Raw genomic sequence first — 18,682 nt, forward strand, 5'->3', positions numbered from 1 at the left:
CCACCAAAATTGCAACATAACTTTTACCCCAGCAACCCAGTGAACCAATCACTGCCCCAGGCCATCTTTAGAGACCCTGCCTGGTAACAGAGGGGTGGCTCAGCAGACCCCACCGCAACACGTGCTCTCCATGAAGGAGAACACGCTTTCCCAAAGCTCCAGGGAGAACCAGGGAGGCTCCAAGATTGAGCACAGACACACGGCACGATCGAGACCCCACAGCCAGAAGCCTTGAGATCCGTCATTAAAGCGGCAACTTCCCTAAAATAAAAGGGTTTGGGACCAATCTGGAAAAGGTACAAGGACTTACATTTTTAAATTCCTGTTTATGATTTAATTAGATCCACACCAGGAAGGAAAAAAGGTGGTGCCCCCCCTGGACACGGGCACTCAACTGTTTGGAAGGTAATCTGCAGGGGAAATAAAAGAACAAATAACTACTAATGTGTTTAAATATTAGCACACCAGTAAATGAACTGAGTTAAGGCCATGAATTGGAGATCTGGATGTGCTATTTTTATTTTCAACTTTATGATTATTTCCAGTAAGTTTGCTTAGCTGCAAAAGCATTTAAATTAAACTTGAACACTAGAAAGGAGGAGGGAAAGCAGAATCAGGTTCTTGTGAAGACTTTTTCTCTTTTTTCTCTCTCTTTTATTTTTCTTTTGTCTCTGGGAGTTAAAAGACGTAGACACTGAAAGAGTGGGCTTTATAGTTTTAATTTCCCTGAATTGCCTGGGATTAATTCTAAAAACCTTGAAAACAACTATTTTTATTGGGTCTAACAGTAAGCAAATAAAACTTTTGAAGCTTTCCTCTTTTTTCCCCTTGTGGATGTATTTGGCTTGTTTATCCTTTTTTTTAGACCTGTATGGGACTGGACTATATGGTTTTGTGGCTATTATTAAAGTGTGGATTAACTGGAGGGCAGAGAATTTAAATTAAAAGAGTTTAAGGATGTACCAGGAATCTTAACAACATGATTATAATATCATCATTTGAATGAAATATTTAAAAAGGAAATGAAGCAGGGGTTTGGGGAACAACTATCACACTTAGAGACCTGTTAAATTGTGGTGTTACAGTGATTTCTAAAATGTACAAGATGTTATTGGAATGGCAGACAAAGGATGAACAAGTGAAATCTTCATTATTCCTAATATAGGAATGGAAGCATGGGAACAATTATGGAATGTGGATATAAACATGTTATGGTTTAAGAGAAAATTATATGAAAAGGCTGTATCAGGGGTCAGCAAACTTTTTCAGCAGGGGGTCGGTCCACTGTCCCTCAGACCTTGTGGGGGGCCGGACTATATTTTTTGGGGGGAAATGAATGAATTTCTATGCCCCACAAATAACCCAGAGATGCATTTTAAATAAAAGTACACATTATACTAATATAAAAACACTAGGCAGGCCCCACAAATAACCCAGAGATGCATTTAAAATAAAAGAACACATTCTACTCATGTAAAAACACACTGATTCCTGGACCGTCTGCAGGCCGGATTTAGAAGGCGATTGGGCCGGATCCGGCCCCAGGGCCTTAATCTGCCTACCCATGGGCTATATAAATGGTACATAACACCTAGTAGATAGGCAAAAATGTATAAACCAAAGTCAAATAAGTGCTGGAAATGTAAAGAAAAATAAGGCACCTTTTTCACATGTGGTCTTGTAATAAGGTTAAAGTTTTACTCAAAGCAGGTTACAGTAAATGCATCATAACGCAAACTAAAATGCTTAACTTCTGAATGAGACACCGGCACAAGATAAATTATCCTCTGACCTAGAGCCTCCCTAGTCATCTCATTCCCCAAAATGTGTACATGAGCTGGAACCCAACAAAACAAAAAGACCCATTAGTTGCAATTCTGTATTCTAATGCCACAATGCTGTACATTTGTCTGTGGCAGCTGGCATTAAGGGATAAGACTCTCTAGGGTTCAGGGTTGGATAGTCTGTGGCAGTTTGTGAAGACTGTGAGCCTCTACGAAAGGCTTTACTTGATACATGACCACACTGTTTGCCAGTATGTAGAAGTAATACAACCAATGCACATATTATTCAATTAAATATTTCACTTTTGTCAGATTTAGAATGCTTCATTCAGATTCAAGGCTCCTTTAAGGGATGCAAGAGACCCCAGTTTGTTTTGTAGTGTGAACAATTCTTGGAAATTGCATGGAGTTCTTCATTGCTTTCACTTTGTACCAGTTGTAATTTGTTAATGTTTTGTGATGGTTTAGTATGGGATGCTTGAGGAATTCAGTTCTGTGAATTCGTGATATGACCTGACCTGATCCGCACATCCCACGCTCAAGTGTGGATCTGAAAGCAGCTATCAATTAGATAGTTCACTCCTCTGAACATTGAGACACACTCCTTGACTCAAAAATATGTGTCAACATGCATTTAAAATGTGTATTATGAGAGGAAATAGTGTAACATTATGTATTCAAACACATCTTTTAAGTCACATTTCTGTATGGATTATAGCTGGCTAATAAGTAAGGAAACAGATTTGAATGAGTGAACAGATGTGAAAGTGACCCAGATGGGATATAGACTGATCTGTCCATCCCAAGGTTAGACTCAGCACTTGTTCAACACAGAGTGTGTGGCCTTTTTGTGATTAGTTCATCTAGTGTGAATGGAAGAAAAAGAATGAATTTATCTCCATGTATGCTATAGCAATTATCTCTGTCATCTTCAGTGACTCTCTATCTAAATGGAATCTAAATAGAGCAAGTGAACTATTCCACACAGCTGCCTCAATGTTAGCATGACTGTATTGACCTCAGCTACAGGCTGCAGGAAGGCATACAAGTCACATTTTTACTAGCCTCTTCACAATATAAAAAGATTTTCTTTTTCTCATAATAGAGAGGTCATTTATCCAGCTACTGCAACTATTATTGCATTTTCTGAGCATGAGTGAGGGGGGAATAACTGTTAGCATTATTAAAAATACACCAAAAAGAGAAACAAAAATCAATATTGTATTTATGGGAACACGCAGCAATATTTCAAGTAATTATTTTTCCTATAATGCAGCTGTCATCTGAAAAAATGTACATTTGTTAATTTATAATTCTCCTTTTGCCTTCTTACAAATTATGGTTTTTTCTATTTTTTCTTTATTTTAATTCTTTCAAATCAAATCTATTTTTAATTTTTTTTTATTTTCCTACAAAAGATAAAAACCATTTTTTGTTCCATCTCAAGCCTAAGGCCTATGTTACATACACACAGAAAGATAGAAAGGTTGGTTGGTTAAATTGCTGTAATGAATCCCCCCTCTCCCATCTTCTGATTACACCGGACAAGAGTGTACACAGAGACTGAACATGGAGCCTGGCACACTTCCGTTGCGAAACTCTGCAAGCTATCCGTGCCTCCTGCAAAAGTCCTCCTCAGGCCTCTTTCTCTTGCCGGTAGCAGAGCGAAACACAGCGGTGAGAAGCAAAGTGCAGCACGTGTGGAATAAATCAGAGCAGACACAAGGCAGTCCTTATCTCCTCTTGGCTTTAATCATGAAGAATAACATCATAAATTCAGACCTGGCGAGAACTGACACATTCTCCCTTTCGCATGGCGTCCGAGAGTCAGACTGAAACACTCAGAGTCAAACCCCTCCCTTAAGTGTTTCTAACCACGCCTCAGGAAAGAGACGTCACCAGAACTCTTTAACTCTGTGAGTTCTGAAACCATTAACACCCCCTCTCGTCACGAATCCTGAGGGAAACTGTGAACCCCTATTTACAGACCTCTTTGAGTTCAACTCACCTCCCATTGCCTTTTGCCTCCCACTGGCATCCATCCCAGGCAATTGTTGAATCCCTTCCACACTCCCAGAATCACACTGTGCGAAACCAACCCACGCACTGGTGACCTGAAACCTCTCCGGTGGAATCCCCTTTGTGGTCCGAGTTGACCGCCGGAGCACAACCTCGGGCGCTCCTCCTGACCCACTGGGGTCAGCAAGTGTGTCTCCAGCAAGCTCAGAAGACTCCCCCTCTGACTTGCTGCGTCTTCGGGCCTCCTGCACTTGGCTAACAGGAGATGAAGGCTCACTCTTGGGTTCTCTCTTAACCTGTGGAGAAACCCACCCCTGTGCTTGACCATCATCAGCAACCTGGTCTTCAGCAACAGGCTCCGCCTCTGCCTCTCCTTCCTCCCTTTCCTCCCCCTCAGAATCGGACAAGCAGTCTGAGAGAAAATCAGAACCATACCTAGGCTGTGACCAACCATCCTGCTCAAAGAACTCAGCATGCTTGCTGACCAGCAGCGTGGTCTGATCACCCTCTGGGTATGCAAACTTCCACCCATTTGTTGCAGGATCATACCCACAGAAAATCATGTCCTGGTACCTAGGACCACCCTCCTTCCGTTGCGCTGTTGGTATTGGCACTGAAGCCTTGGAACCAAACGAACGGAAGAAATGCACCTGTGGCTTCCTCTTGTGCAACAGAAAATACGGTGTGTCACCTACATCGTGATTGTAGGACCTGTTAAAAACAAAGCTGGCAAACTTCCCAGCCTCACTCCAAAAGCTCTGTGATGGCCTGGGATTCCGATTCGGAGGATGAAACAGAGGAATCCCAGCCTGCACAGGAGTCCCCGCCTCCAGGGCCGGCTGAACTGGGGCAAGGCCTAGATGCTGAAGAGCCTGCACCTGTGGCAGTGCATCAGGAGCTGGCCCCAGGTGAAGCCCTTCTGGCCCCAGAGGGGCTTGATGACTCAGTGGCCACAGGTGAGCCTCCTCCAGGGCCCAGTAACCCTTCGGCCTCTCCTGATCTGCAGAGGCTTAGGGCAGAGAGGCGAAGGGAACTGGTTGCCCCCAGGAGGAGTGCTCGCCTTAAGGCCAGAGGAGGCGGGGCTCCTGGGGACCGGGACCGCCCCTGGCCTTAGAAGAGGATAAAAGCCCAGTCAGCCCGGCCCCAGGTTGCGGGAGCAACGTCGTTGTTGGCTTCGGACCTTCCTGTGTTCCTGATCCCTGCTCGGCTTCCTGTTCCTGACTATCCGGTACTCCTGTTCCCTGCTCGGCCTTCTGTTCCAGCGTTCCTGTTCCCCGCCCGGCTCTCTGCATCGGACCTCACCCCTCTTCGTGTGGACTCTGCTACACTCACGGTACCTTACCCCCGGGACCAGCACAAGCTCTGAGGCAGCCCAGAGTCACACAGTAAAACCCTGACAACTTCAGCCAGTGCTTCACTCCTGTGCTCTGCCACGCCTCTCTCTTGAGGAGACTTTGCACCCGTCACCTGGTGACGAATTCCCTTTTCCTTGAAGAACTCCTTCAGAGCAGACCCAGTGAACTGTGATCCACGGTCGCTCCTGAACTCTTGCACCTTGGTGGAGAACCTTAGTTCCACCTCCGCAACCCAATCCTGGATGAGTTGCGCCACCTCTCTCTGCGACCTGAGAGAAAAAGACCATAAATTCTGAGTAAAATCATCCGCTATCAATAGCAGAAACCTGGCCCCACCCAGACTCTCACACTTCATTGGTCCTGTAAGGTCTGTGTGAATCAACTCAAAAGGTTTTGTGGTTACCCTCTTTACCCCGGGAAACCTGCACCTTTGAACCTTGCTGCATGCCCTGCACACTAGGGATCCCTCACATGGCGTGATTTTACAACCTTTGGTGCAGCCTGGCAGCCTCTTAACATCCTCCAGACAAGCATGAGACATTCTCTTGTGCCATACATGAACACATGAATCATGGCTGGGAACACTAGCACACTGCGCCTGTGCTTTCCCTGCATTCCCACCACCCTCCAGAGGTGTTTCCAGAACAAAGAGATTGTCCTTGCTCTCCACGTTGACAAGTTGCCTCCCCCCTCTGAAAATGGAACAGGTATTATTTTCAAAACAAATTTTGTATCCCTGCTTCACCAGAGCAGAAATCGATAACAGGCAACACTTCATCCCTGGTACAATGAAGCACTCCAGCTCCGCCTGCAAAACAGAAACATAGACATTTGCTGCTTTAGATACATTTCGTTTTGTCCCGTCAGCTAATTTAAAAGTCATTCCAGTCAAAACAGCTCTGCAATTCCGCAGCTCCCCAGCAGATGGCGTTATCAGGTGATGACTCGCTCCTGAGTCCAGCACCCACTTCACAGTTGTGTCCCTGCTGGCATTGCTCTGTAGCGTTGCCATGCCAACAAACGTCTGGCTGCACCTGTCCTTGACAGTGTCCGTAACCGCAGCTTCCTGCGTTGCTCTGAAGACTGGACTTATCTTAGAGTTCCCAGACAGCTCTGCAGCACGTATCTCCCTCTGCAGCAGATGGCTGGCCTTGAAGCCTTCAGTACTGTCCTGTTTCCCAGGCTTCGACTCACGACGCAAACAACTCTTGGCAGCCTTTGGAAAAAGAGGCTTCTCTGAGCTTCTACTGCTCACCGCCCCCCCACTGCTCACAGGGCTCCCAGGACGCCTTCCTGCACCCCCAGTGATGGGTAAAGGGCCCCCAGCAGCTTGCCTCTCTCCAAGCTCCTCACGCAGACATGTTGCATCACCCACGCAGCTTTTTGACTCTGCTAAACCAGCAGCAACAGCAGCAGTGGCAACAGTCCCTTCGCCCCCCTCAGGGGTCCCACAGCCTTTCCCAGCTGTGCACCGGCTTTCCGTGCTTTCTTGCCTTTCTTCCTGACCTGATGCAGCCATCTCCCGGCCCTTGCCTGTGCCCCCAGCTTTACACGCTTCCTGGAGAGCTACCCAAGCGACCTCAGGCTTCCTTGCATCCAGAACTATAGGCCTCAAATCAGCACTGACGTTATCAGCCAAAAATGCCAGAACACGCTCCTCAGCTTCACGTTGGCTTGTAACCGCCCCAGCTGACGTAGACATCGGCGTGACTGTTTCCCAGAGCTTGGCTCCAACTAGGGACAACTCTGCTAAATAACTCCACTCTAGCCACGAGTTAATCGTTAGCTTCGCACACGGCAGCTTAAGCTCAAAGCCGTGTTCCTGGGACTGAGCCATCTCCTCCTCCCCGGGGGCTAAGCTTACTCACGTCTCCCGGCTCCGGCAGATCGGCTTCTCCTCCCAGCGAGCTCCTTCCAGCTTCAAAGACACAGCTCCAGAGCTCCAGCTGGCCCCAGCAACTTTCCTGCTGGCTTCCCCCACACGTGGGACGTTCCTGCAATGCTTCAAAGCTTTGGCGAGCATCCATAACCTCTTCTGATTACACCGGACAAGAGTGTACACAGAGACTGAACATGGAGCCTGGCACACTTCCGTTGCGAAACTCTGCAAGCTATCCGTGCCTCCTGCAAAAGTCCTCCTCAGGCCTCTTTCTCTTGCCGGTAGCAGAGCGAAACACAGCGGTGAGAAGCAAAGTGCAGCACGTGTGGAATAAATCAGAGCAGACACAAGGCAGTCCTTATCTCCTCTTGGCTTTAATCATGAAGAATAACATCATAAATTCAGACCTGGCGAGAACTGACACATTCTCCCTTTCGCATGGCGTCCGAGAGTCAGACTGAAACACTCAGAGTCAAACCCCTCCCTTAAGTGTTTCTAACCACGCCTCAGGAAAGAGACGTCACCAGAACTCTTTAACTCTGTGAGTTCTGAAACCATTAACATCCCATACACTGGGTATCAAATAAATGAACATGGTAATACGAACACTTGCACAAAGGGGCGTAGCTAGCTCCTCCGATACCCTGTGCAGCGGGGGCTGGGCGACCCAACCATGGGGCAGAGCAACCCACCCACAGGGCCGCTGCCACGATCCTTGCTCAGGGGCTGCCGCCATGATCGTCGTGCGGGGCTGGGGGAGTACCTACCGCCCACCGGGGGTGCAACTGTACACTGCCAGGGTGCAAGCACCCACCATCAGGGGGTAAAAGTGCCGCCTGCCAGGCGTATTTGCGCGATCGCAGATGGATTTTCGCAGTGATGATTGCGCTGATCGAGGAAATATGCCTGCCGGGGGCGTGCGAGCGCCACAATTGTGATCCACCCAGGGGGGGTTGTCACCCTCCTCAGGCATGACACCACTCCCCACGCCTTATTCACTTTCACTTATTCACAGGTGGTGCCTTATTCACTTTCCCCTTTTGATCAATTTTTGCCTGCTCTCAAAAGTTGATGGGCAAAATTACACCTCAGTACATCACCACAGAATTTACTCAGATGTAAATTCCTAGGAGATGCATGGTGAACCCATGGCTCTCCCAAGTGCTGTTGGGTTACATCAGCCCCAGGCTAATCAGGGATCATCATGGGTGAAGCAGGTTGTAATCCAGCAACATCTGGAGGGTCATGAGTTCATCACACCTGTTCTAGGACATATCACATACATATAAGGTAATTTCCCCCAAAATTTCAGCCACTTGCCATTTATACTTTTCATTCTAGACACAAAATGATGAAGAGGGAAATCTGTGTTAAGGTGTTGAATAGAACCATTATCTCTTATTTTGTTTCAAATGACTACTTCATCTGAATGTTGTTGTTTTTAAACGTCTTCTAGTCTGGAACATTATAGGAGAGCACCCCATGTGCTTGTTTTGGCTTATGCAGTCAAACCTATAAAAGGGGATTCTTACTGCTCTCTCTCACCCAGTAGGTGGTGGCTACAGTGTATTTTGGAAGAAGTTAAGGGAGTAAGGCCTTAGTGGACAGGCTGGGATATTTACCTCAGTGACTTCTAGTGGCCAGAGGCCTGTCAGGGGTCCCTGAAACTTCACAACTCTATGGAAATGCAATGTTGCATCTCTTACTAGATCTTATGCTACACCCAAAACAGAAAGCTCACTGGACATACTTACATGGATCCTATAGCCTAGCCTCTGCATGATTTCTTCCTTATATTTCCAGCAAATCTGGCTTCTGTGCTTTCCTGTGCTACTATAACAGCAGTCTTATAACAGCACTCTCTTTCATTCTCATGCTCTCTCTCACACCTCTTGTCACTTCTGGTGCTCCCTATTATAATTTTACATATATAATAACTCGCTCTCCATGACACATAGGATTAATTAATTGGACCCATTACTAATTAGAAAGGCTTGAATGTGGACTGATATAGGACTAAGATAATCCTTAAGGGCTCTTCACCCTCAAACTTCCTCCACCTTCTGAAGTAAGGTGAAAAGTAACCCAAGAAAATGTATTTTTCGTGGGGCCCTGCTGTAGAAGGCTCTCCCCAGGAATGTTGCCTGCTGTTGACCCTGATGCCTTTCTAGTTCAGATGAAGACCTTTTTAATTCACTCAGTCCTTTTAGCTTCAATTTGTAGAATTATTTTAATCTGCAGTTTTATTTGCTTAATCCGGGATTGTGCTGGTGCTCCTCGCGTAATAATTTATTTTGATGTTTTAAGTGGAAACTGTTCTGAAAGCCTTTTGGTTAAAGATCAGGGAAACAAATTCACATTCGCATGGAACCAAGCCCTTTTTGGCAATTAGAAGCAATGGGTCCATAGGAGACCAAAGGCTTTATTTTTCTTAGAAAGTTCTGAAAAAATTATAAGAAGAATTGTTTGAAGAAATTCAGAAATGGAGAGATGAATATTTGATAGAGGAAAAAGAGCCTAAGCTCCAAAGCTAGAATGTGAATGGGACTGTGTAGCCAGGGACTGGATTATTGTTTGGAATAAACTAATTCATTTTTTGCTTTCCTTTTTTTTCTATAGATACTTACTTTAAAGTGCATAATTATCTGAGTTGTTCCTCTTGCTTTCCCCTTGGAAAGCAAGGTTTTTTTTTCCTATTCGATTAAGTTTCCCATTGACTTTTAAACAATAATCCTGCAGGAAACCTGTGGTCAGGTAAACTGGAAGCACTGTGCTATTTTGAGACCCTGACATTCTCCCCCTTTCACGCTGCTACATTTTGAACTGAGATCCCATTGTTCTGTCCACAACAAGGGGTTGCTAGTGAGGAAAGCAGAGTTAAATTAAAAAACTATGTACACACACCCTTATTAGGGACCCCTGATACTCTTTTGAGAAAGGAACACAGAATCTCTAGAATCAGCTTCCATTTTGACATGTTATAATCTGTTTCAGCAAAGCTACTCTTTAAACATTTAGCAATGTATGTTATTCAAAGGTTTGTCAGCAAAGTCTGTTTAGCTAAAGTAATTAGTTAATGACATGTTTAAGTAAGGCTAAGCACTAAATCAATTTCAATAGATGAGTAGCAATTATCATTATGTCCACATCAGCAATGCTTTAATGAACTCTTATTATTCTGTGCAGCTATACAACTTGTTCTTTGTCCAACACATTTTATTAAATCCTTGATTCAACCTTCTGATCCTCAATGTTATAAATCTTTGAGTAGTCTATGATAGAAGCTGAGCTAGAAAGTTAATTAGTGTAGACATTTAAAACACTGAATACAGTAGCTCAGCTCAGAATTAGAAAAAAATCAGAGATGAAGTTCTGAAAAAAAGATACCCTTTGTTTTACACTGCATTATATATATATAAAAAACCTAGATGGAGCTTTTATTCAATTTGAACATTCACTGGCAATGTTAAGATAGTAGCACTATTAGATTGAATAAATGTGGAGCTCAAACAAAGAATTAAATACAGACTAAGCTGAAAGAACCAAGGTCAATTTAGAATTAATGTAAAAAGGCACCACAAAAGGAAGGAAAGTTGAAAACACCCGATTCAGCCAACTAGTGTTTAGTCAGTTTTGCAATGAACTTTTTGTGATACATAGATCATGTGTGCAAGTTAGAAAGATGGAAAAATTTACAGTATGATTTGCCTTGGATCCCCCACAACCATAGGGACAACCCTGGGTACAAAATATGATGGCTAGCCCTCCAATCTCTATACAAGGTACTTATTATCTATCAGATACAGTCTGTGGCTCACATTATGACCTATGAAATCCTCCCCAAAATGGACGTATTTGATTTGTCTTCTTTCTAATGCGCCATCAACCATTAAGATAGGGTGGCTAACATTTTGGAAATATTGAATATTGGCTAACTCTCTTGAGAACTGTATGCTAATGTTGGTCAAAATGGCCAGTGGTCACTTCCACATGCCCAAGGTTCATGTGTAGCTTCACAGGTAATCTGGTCACACCACAAATAGCAATAGGTGTATGAGGGTTTTGGAAATTCAAAGATTTCAATTTTCCACTGACTGGAGCACCTTTATGGCCACATAGATAAGGCTCCCATTCCTAGTGCAGGCAGGCACAATTCTTTTACAGTGCCTTTGAATCTAGAACTTACATAAAGGTGACCTCTGGATATCATCTAAGACAAAGCAAATAATATTCCAAAACTACTTCTTTCTGCTTCAGTACAGAACAGATACAATATTCACACCTGCACTCAGAGACATTACTATCTGATCCAGAGTATATGCTGTGCACAGGTATAGGAATATCAAATTTGAAAGTAATCATAAAAGGAAACAATATTAAATTCTATGGCTTAAATACATAAAGTGGTTATTCATTTCACCTATAGCATGACTTCGACTGAAGACATTCCTGAATTTATGTGTGAAAAGAACTTACACAACTTCATATTTGTTTATTTATTTGTTCTATCAGTATCTCCTAGAGCAGAAAGCAGTTGAACATGCGCAGAGCTCCCATGTGATCAAGACTTTCCCTTCACTTTTGTGTTCACTGTCCCTGGTACTGAAATAGATGGGGGGAAACCTTTGTTCACACTGTGCATGTATGCAACTGAGCTTTCAGTAACCTCTGGTTATTTACAGCATAATAACAAATTTAATGTACTGTCTGATGAGCTGCTCTCTCTATATATATTTAGAAGAGTCACAATGAAAAACACATAGGGAAAACAATACACAGAGGCTTGTAAGGCAAGGACTAGAAACATTTAGTATGGAACAGTGGAGTTTTCCCTTAAAACAAAGACAACAGATTTGCCTATGAGGTCCAAGAAACACACCTGGTCAATGTTGGCTGTGGTCAGTATGGCAAAACAGAAACAATTTAATGGGAAAAAGGAGCTCCCCCTTGCCCCTTTTTCCATCGAAAAATATAAATTATATTTTTTTTAAAAAAAGATTTAATGCATTGTGTTTCTAAGTATTAAAGCAATTTTAGATATTCCGGGGGGGTGGGGTGGGGGAGAATCTCTGCATTTGACAAAAGAAACCTGCACAAACAATAGGCAAAAAGAAGGCAGGGAAACCCAAACAGAGTGAGGTTGATTCAATGAATTTAAGCTATTCCCTCCCATTTTCCTTTCTAAATGTTTGTCTGTGATCAAATCCTCCACTATTATTGCATTACAGTCTCTCTTTACTCCTTTCCTTGCCAAAATGGCCCTAAGCTGTGGTCTCCCAGGTAGTTTTAATATCCTTTTGTAAGCCCTCCTTGAATGATTATGGTAAGTCTTGCTTGCAGCAGTTTTTGTTCCCCCTAGCATCTTTTCCACCTACCTCTCTGTGCTATTCTTTTGTTTTCAAACACTGCTTTATTCCTTTCCCTACAGCCTACCAGACGGTGGTAATATCCTTTTTTTTAAAAAAAGACAGCAGGAGTGGGTTGCTATTCCTCCATGTATTGTCAGTGATACAGTATGTTTTTCAAACCTTCCAGCATCAGTAATTTTGTGAAAAACTGTCAGGGCAAAACTGAAAACAAATAATAAGTGTAATCATTTCTGAGACAGCTTGGTGGCTGATATTCACAAGAACAATCTTCATGAATATAACCGATAATCCTGCTGTCCTACCAACCATGTCAACAAAACAGAGATAGATTCTTAAATTTCTGATCATCCAAACCTTCATTAGCTGTCAAAAGCCTAGTGAAAACAACAAACTGCATATGCATCAAAGTCATAGGAGTATAACAGAATAGATGTGCTGGTTTTGTTTCCTTGATTTCAGTTGCATTAATTCATTTTTGTTGGGCAAAAAGAGAGAAAAGCACGTTTTTGCTTCTCTGCCTTCAAATCTATGGGTGGGTGTACCTAAATAGCTCAGGACTGCAATACCTCAAGGACCGCTACTCCCAATATAAACAGACCTAGACTCTGTAATCATCATCTGAGGCCCTTCTTCACGTGCATCCTCCGTAAAAGGTCCAGAGAGTGGCAACACGAGAACAGGCCTTTTCTGCAGAGGCTCCCCATTTGTGGAATGCACTCCCCCAGGGAGTTTCATCTCGCACCTTCATAATGCATCTTTAGGCACCAGGCAAAAATGTTCCTCTTCATCCTTTGTGGGAGTGGGTTGATTTAAAAAAAAAAAAAACTATTCATTTTGTGCTTTTATCCTGTATTTTTATCTTGTGAACTGCCCTGCAACCTGTGGATGAAGGGCAGAAAATCATCATCATCATCATCATCTGTTCCTTTACCTTAAACTGGAAGCAAGGGCTATGTCTTAATGGCAGCCATTAGTACTCTAGATGCCAGATTCAACTATGATGAACACAGATACACCCAGAGATCTCTGGAGCAGTTGTTTTTTGAAAAAAATATCTTAGTGGGAGAAAAATGAAGAACAAATGAATATATCAATTCTGGTTTCAGTGTATAGCCTAGGCATTGGGGTGGGGAAATCTGTGGCCCTCCAGATGCCACTGAACTACAGCTATCACCATCCCTGACCATTGAACATGCTGGTTGGAACTAATGGGAGTGGGAGGCCAACAACATGGGGAGCCATGTTGCAATAAGCATATCTACAGGTAAAGACACATAACAGAATTTGCATTTGGGTGTTGTCTACCAGTTAATGAAATGAGGGGTTCATGTGAAAATGTAAACGCATCTGCAAGCACTTGCCTATTACTGCTGACATAATTTGGAAAATGTTTAAGCTTTCCATGCAATGGTGCCCCATCTGTGGAATTTGTCCCCACCTGTCATCAATTCTTTTGTCCTTGTGATCCCAAAGTGTATGTGTTTGCCTTGACATATTCAGTGTTTTAGTGGGACACGGGTGGCGCTGTGGTCTAAACTACTGAGCCTCTTGAGCAGTTCAAATCCACAGAATGGGGGGAGCTGTTGTCGCTTTGTCCCAGCTCCTGCCAACCTAGCAGTTCAAAAGCATACCAGTGTAAGTAGATAAATAGGTACTGCTTCAGCTGGAAGCTAAACAGTGTTTCCGTGTGCTCTGGCTTCTGTCACAGTGTTCTGTTGAGCCAGAAGCAGTTTGGTCATGCTGGCCACATGACCCAGAAAGCTGTCTGTGGACAAACACCCTTGGCCTGAAAGGGCAGATGAGCACCGCACCCCATAGTCAAATTTGACTGGACATCCAGGGGTCCTTTACCTTTTTACCTTTACCTTTTCCATTAACTGTGGTAGGGAGCCTGCTCTGTGATTTTACTTCTTATTTTGTATGATTTATGGCTGTTTTGTGTCATTTTATTTGATTTGTATCTTGAACCCTGACCTGGGATCCTAAAATGAAGGGCAGGCTAAATTGCTCATCATAATAAAGAAATATATAACGAGAGAAATAAACCTAGTAGCACTTACGTTAACTGAAAGAATAAAATATTTCTTGTTCCAATATAACTGAATCACTCATGAACTAAACATAAGAACTATATAATAAAGCCACAAAGCCAAGAGCACTTTAGCTAATTATAAACTATTCATACAGAAGAGTGACTTCCACTGCAGGTGAAAGGCAGCCATCCTTGGAACAGAGCACAGTGGTGCACTTCACAATACTAAGCAACATTCTGCAAGCGTTTTTGGCAAAGGAAGTTAAAAACACTTTATCCAATCAAAACTTCAAAGGAGATTGGGGAACTGGAGCTCAGCCAGAGTACCAGAATGCTTTCCGCTTTGTGAAATTAATTTGGAATCTTAAAACAGTACAGCCATTTACTACTCTTATGAATAGCGTATTTGCTTCTTCCAAATGCACAGTTTTAAGTTTTGCAGTAAGATTCATGATAGCGTTTTATGTCTACCGCTGTGGTTTTATGACAAATCTGAGTTATAAGTTTGCCAACATGCCATGCCACAAAGTTCTGGTTGCAAAAGCAGTCACTAACATTTGAAAGATTATGTGCAAATTTAAGACTGCCTTTACTGAGGAGAAAGTTGACACTTTTAACCAATTGAAGAAGAAAAAAGATTGTTACAAATGTTGGTATGAAGTGCTCTAAATAAAAGATAGCTTTGACACTTAGACCAGACAGATTTAATAAAGACACATTTCACAACCACGTTTCAAGGGCAACTGTGGTTAAAATAAAGAGGCTTTCTTTTCTTTTCTTTTTTACAATAACAGCTATAAAGGAATACAATACTCAATTTTTATGAAAATAAAATAATTGTACATCATGTAAACACATTTCTTTGGGGGTATGTATTGTAATGGGAATATGGGTTTGTCTTTAAAGTCAAGGATCTAGAAGATAAAAGAGTTAATGTGAACATTATAATTGAATATAATTAGAATTAATAAAAGGGCTGTTTGGTAGAACTGTATTTTTGGATTCAATTGAAAAGCTAAAAAATTTTTTATGTGATATCAATGTCATTTAGTAGTCTCTTTCTTTTCTTTTCTTCCTGAAATAGTAGTTCACACTGTTATCACCTCAAAATATAAGTGTTTGAATTCTGCTGATACTCCATGTTTTAAATTATGGCAGTAATATCTGTGGACAGCTGTATCCTGTGATCTAATCACTTTTAATACAAAATTGACTATTATATAAATTTCTCTAAAACACACATAGAGTGAAACCTGACAATCTCACCCATTTATTCTGGAAGGAGACAGGCAGGGTGCATTAAGGAAGCAATTAAAGAAATGCTTCCTTCACCAGAGCCAAAGAATACGATGTTGTAAACTCAATAACTTTAATCAGGCCAAGAAGCAGGGCTGCCACTTTGTTTAAATAGAATACAATTCAATTAATCCAACAATATGTCAAGAATGTATAAATTTAAATGGCATGCACTATGTGGGGGAATTGTGCCCTTCAAGGAATAAAGCCATTGTTTAAGTTCCATTTCTTTTAAGTTTCTTATCTTATAGAAATTCAAAAAGGCTATTCCTTTCAACTTAACTGACTGGAGAGTTAGGAAAAAGTTGAACCACTTAATTGATCACCAGTGATGTTGTGTTTAATTTTGAAGTGCAGGAGCTTATCATAATGGCTTCCAGACCCACATACCAATAGAGTCCATAACTGCAGTCCCAAAAAGAGTTGGAAAAGGCATCAGCTGGCAAAGGTTGATTTGTGCGACAAGGCCCCAGCGCACCCCTAATAAAATAATAAAAACACATTGACACAGGATTTTAGTTTAAGGTTAATGGGCAAAATTTAGGCCACAACTTTATTGATTACAGCAATGTGAGTGGTATTGGCTTAGGCATTGGCAATAACTATATCTGACTCCTGCCCGCCTTGCAGGAAATCTAGAAGGGCAAACCACCAACAGAGGGAGCTCCATCAATGGCGACCAACTGAAGCTCACCCGCAGGGTCCTGGCATAGCCCTAGCCCCACAATCAGACTTTGGACAAAATTCAGACCCGCAGATTCCTTTAACAGAATACCCTTGTACCTGGAGGCGCAGGTGATGGCCACACCTCCCCTCCCCCACATCTCACAAAGCCAATGCCTAACTGCCAAACCTTACAAAGTTGTGACAATTGCTAAGAGGTAGGTGAAAATGGACAGTGCCAATCTGCCAAATGGAAAAAAATCCTGCCTAGCCCCTGTTCCAAAACAGGCGACCAGCCGAAGTCCAGAGCAAGGCCAAAGCAGACACCTAAAACACTAGGGGGGGGGGTGTTCGGCAGCGCGAAGCCAGGTAAAGCCCCAGCAACACGCCACTGGCTTTTAACAGCCCACACGATCACTCCACAACACTCTGATTGGCCAATATGCTGTGGCGCTACCGTGGGGCACCACGAGGCTTGAGCTCATCCCCACCCCACCCCATAGATGGGGGGGCACCTTGGGCCCATGCACAACACGGACCCTCAATTAGGAGGATCCAACTATCAGTTAGCATGTTGGACTTCTCAGCTGAGGAGATATGGGTTCACATCTCTGATAATAATAATAATAATTTATTATTTGTACCCCGCCCATCTGGCTGTAGTAGACTTTGTCAGCCTAGTTTATCTAACAAAAGGGCTATGTGCCAGGCCAGAGCTTTCCTTCAACCAGCAGCAGCTTACAATACTGGCAAGACTGCTCCCGAAGATTATGTCATTACTCCTGCTGTGAAAAATGTAACAGAGCTGTGTTTCCCTGAATTCCTGCTCTACTACACCACTTCAAGATGACCAAATTTACCCCAGATTGACAGACTATGTCAAGATGGCACAAAAACAAGAAGAGAAAGACCTGTGTGCATTATTTTTCAAATAACATTAACATAAATTCATTCCACTGAATTTCAACATAATTGCAAGGTACAGCATAAATGACAGTTTTACATTAATGCCTGCAGATGTGATTTTTTAGTAACTCATTTGCAAATCAGAAAGAAAAGGCTTAGGGAAAAGCTGAAGTATTTTTCCCTGGTACTTTTAATTGAGTCAGATTAGATGGTAATGTAATAGGCTATTCCTGGACACCTTCTCTAATAAATCCCTTCTATTATAAACCACAGCGCTGTGAAAATTGCTGCACTCCTTTCTGAAAGAAAATAAGAGAAGAAAAACCACATGATCAGAGAGAGGTATCTTTATCCCACATAGTTTCCAGAGTATATGAAAATCTTGGTTGCTCTTTCAACACTTTTATACTTATACACCACAATTCAGTTCCTTTTCAGACTCAATATATCTTTCTTCACTTTCTGATATTTTGTATTATTTGGGTTTTATACTTGGACCCCAGTCTTCCTATAGAAAGCACACATGTACTTCTCACACCTCCTTATCTTCATCATACACTCCCACACAACCAACTTTGCCCTATACAATTTCTTCATTGTTGTATTACATTAGTCTACCAAGCTTCTTTTCCATTCCCTGCACTAGTCTTTTTATTCATGGATTACCCTAATATGAATATCCTTCAGCTCTGAATAAATTTCTCCTTTATGCCATAATCCTACACACAGCAGCAATGTGCCAGAGACTGTTCAAATATGGGATTCAATTGTGGTGGGACTTTCTCAACTGCATGACTTTTGATGGCTTTTCAGAGAACTGCTTGGCTCTCCAACATTTTAAGCCATGGTCTTTCCCATCTCAGATCCTTTTAACTGGAGATGCCAGGAAATGAATTTGTGACCTGATTGAATCACTCACTCCTTGTTTCCACAACAGGGAAACCGGAAGCCTGGGTGATTTGTTGTTTTAAGCAAAGAAACATCATGCCAGCCTCACCAGTTTGTGCTATTAAGTCTGGAAGACGGTACAATAACCTGCCTGGTTTCAAGAGTTATCTAGGGCTGTCAAAAAGGAGGCAGGACAGAGGGAAAGGAAGTATCACATGTTACATAGGCTGCCTCCTCCCCCTTCTGGGTAGGCAGAAGGTAGGCAGAAGATCCTCTGCAACAGATGGGCTTGTACCATTGACTGCAGAGAATATGTTGGCTCAACTTATTCCTTGGCTCTATCATCTCATACCCATGGCTCCTAATCTGTTTGGCGCCACTGCCACTGCCACTGCCTTGAGTCCTTCCATTGTGGTTCCCATTGCAGGCCAGAACAGAGAGGGGGCAGGGGTCCAATTGGCATGGGTCTACAATTTTGAGGGGGCCTACGC

At 42.9% G+C, this 18,682-nt stretch overlaps 1 protein-coding gene and 1 long non-coding RNA gene across 4 annotated transcripts in view; one reads left to right on the forward strand and one right to left on the reverse strand.

Moving 5' to 3' along the window:
* The window catches only part of LOC308476414 (uncharacterized protein), a 145,711-nt gene that overhangs the window by 13,925 nt on the left and 113,104 nt on the right, over positions 1 to 18,682 (forward strand). The window lies entirely within an intron of this gene.
* The window catches only part of LOC308476421, a 133,168-nt gene that overhangs the window by 3,738 nt on the left and 110,748 nt on the right, over positions 1 to 18,682 (reverse strand). For 2 of the 3 annotated variants that reach the window (XR_013985877.1, XR_013985878.1), the window contains one exon: positions 311 to 410. This is a non-coding gene — a long non-coding RNA (uncharacterized lncRNA). Of the gene's footprint in view, positions 1 to 310; positions 411 to 16,124; positions 16,215 to 18,682 lie in introns of all 3 variants that reach the window. The other variant, XR_013985879.1, reaches the window with a different exon arrangement.

Source organism: Podarcis pityusensis, assembly GCF_964106645.2.
Source record: "Podarcis pityusensis genome assembly, chromosome: 4".
Taxonomy (NCBI): Eukaryota; Metazoa; Chordata; class Lepidosauria; order Squamata; family Lacertidae; genus Podarcis; species Podarcis pityusensis.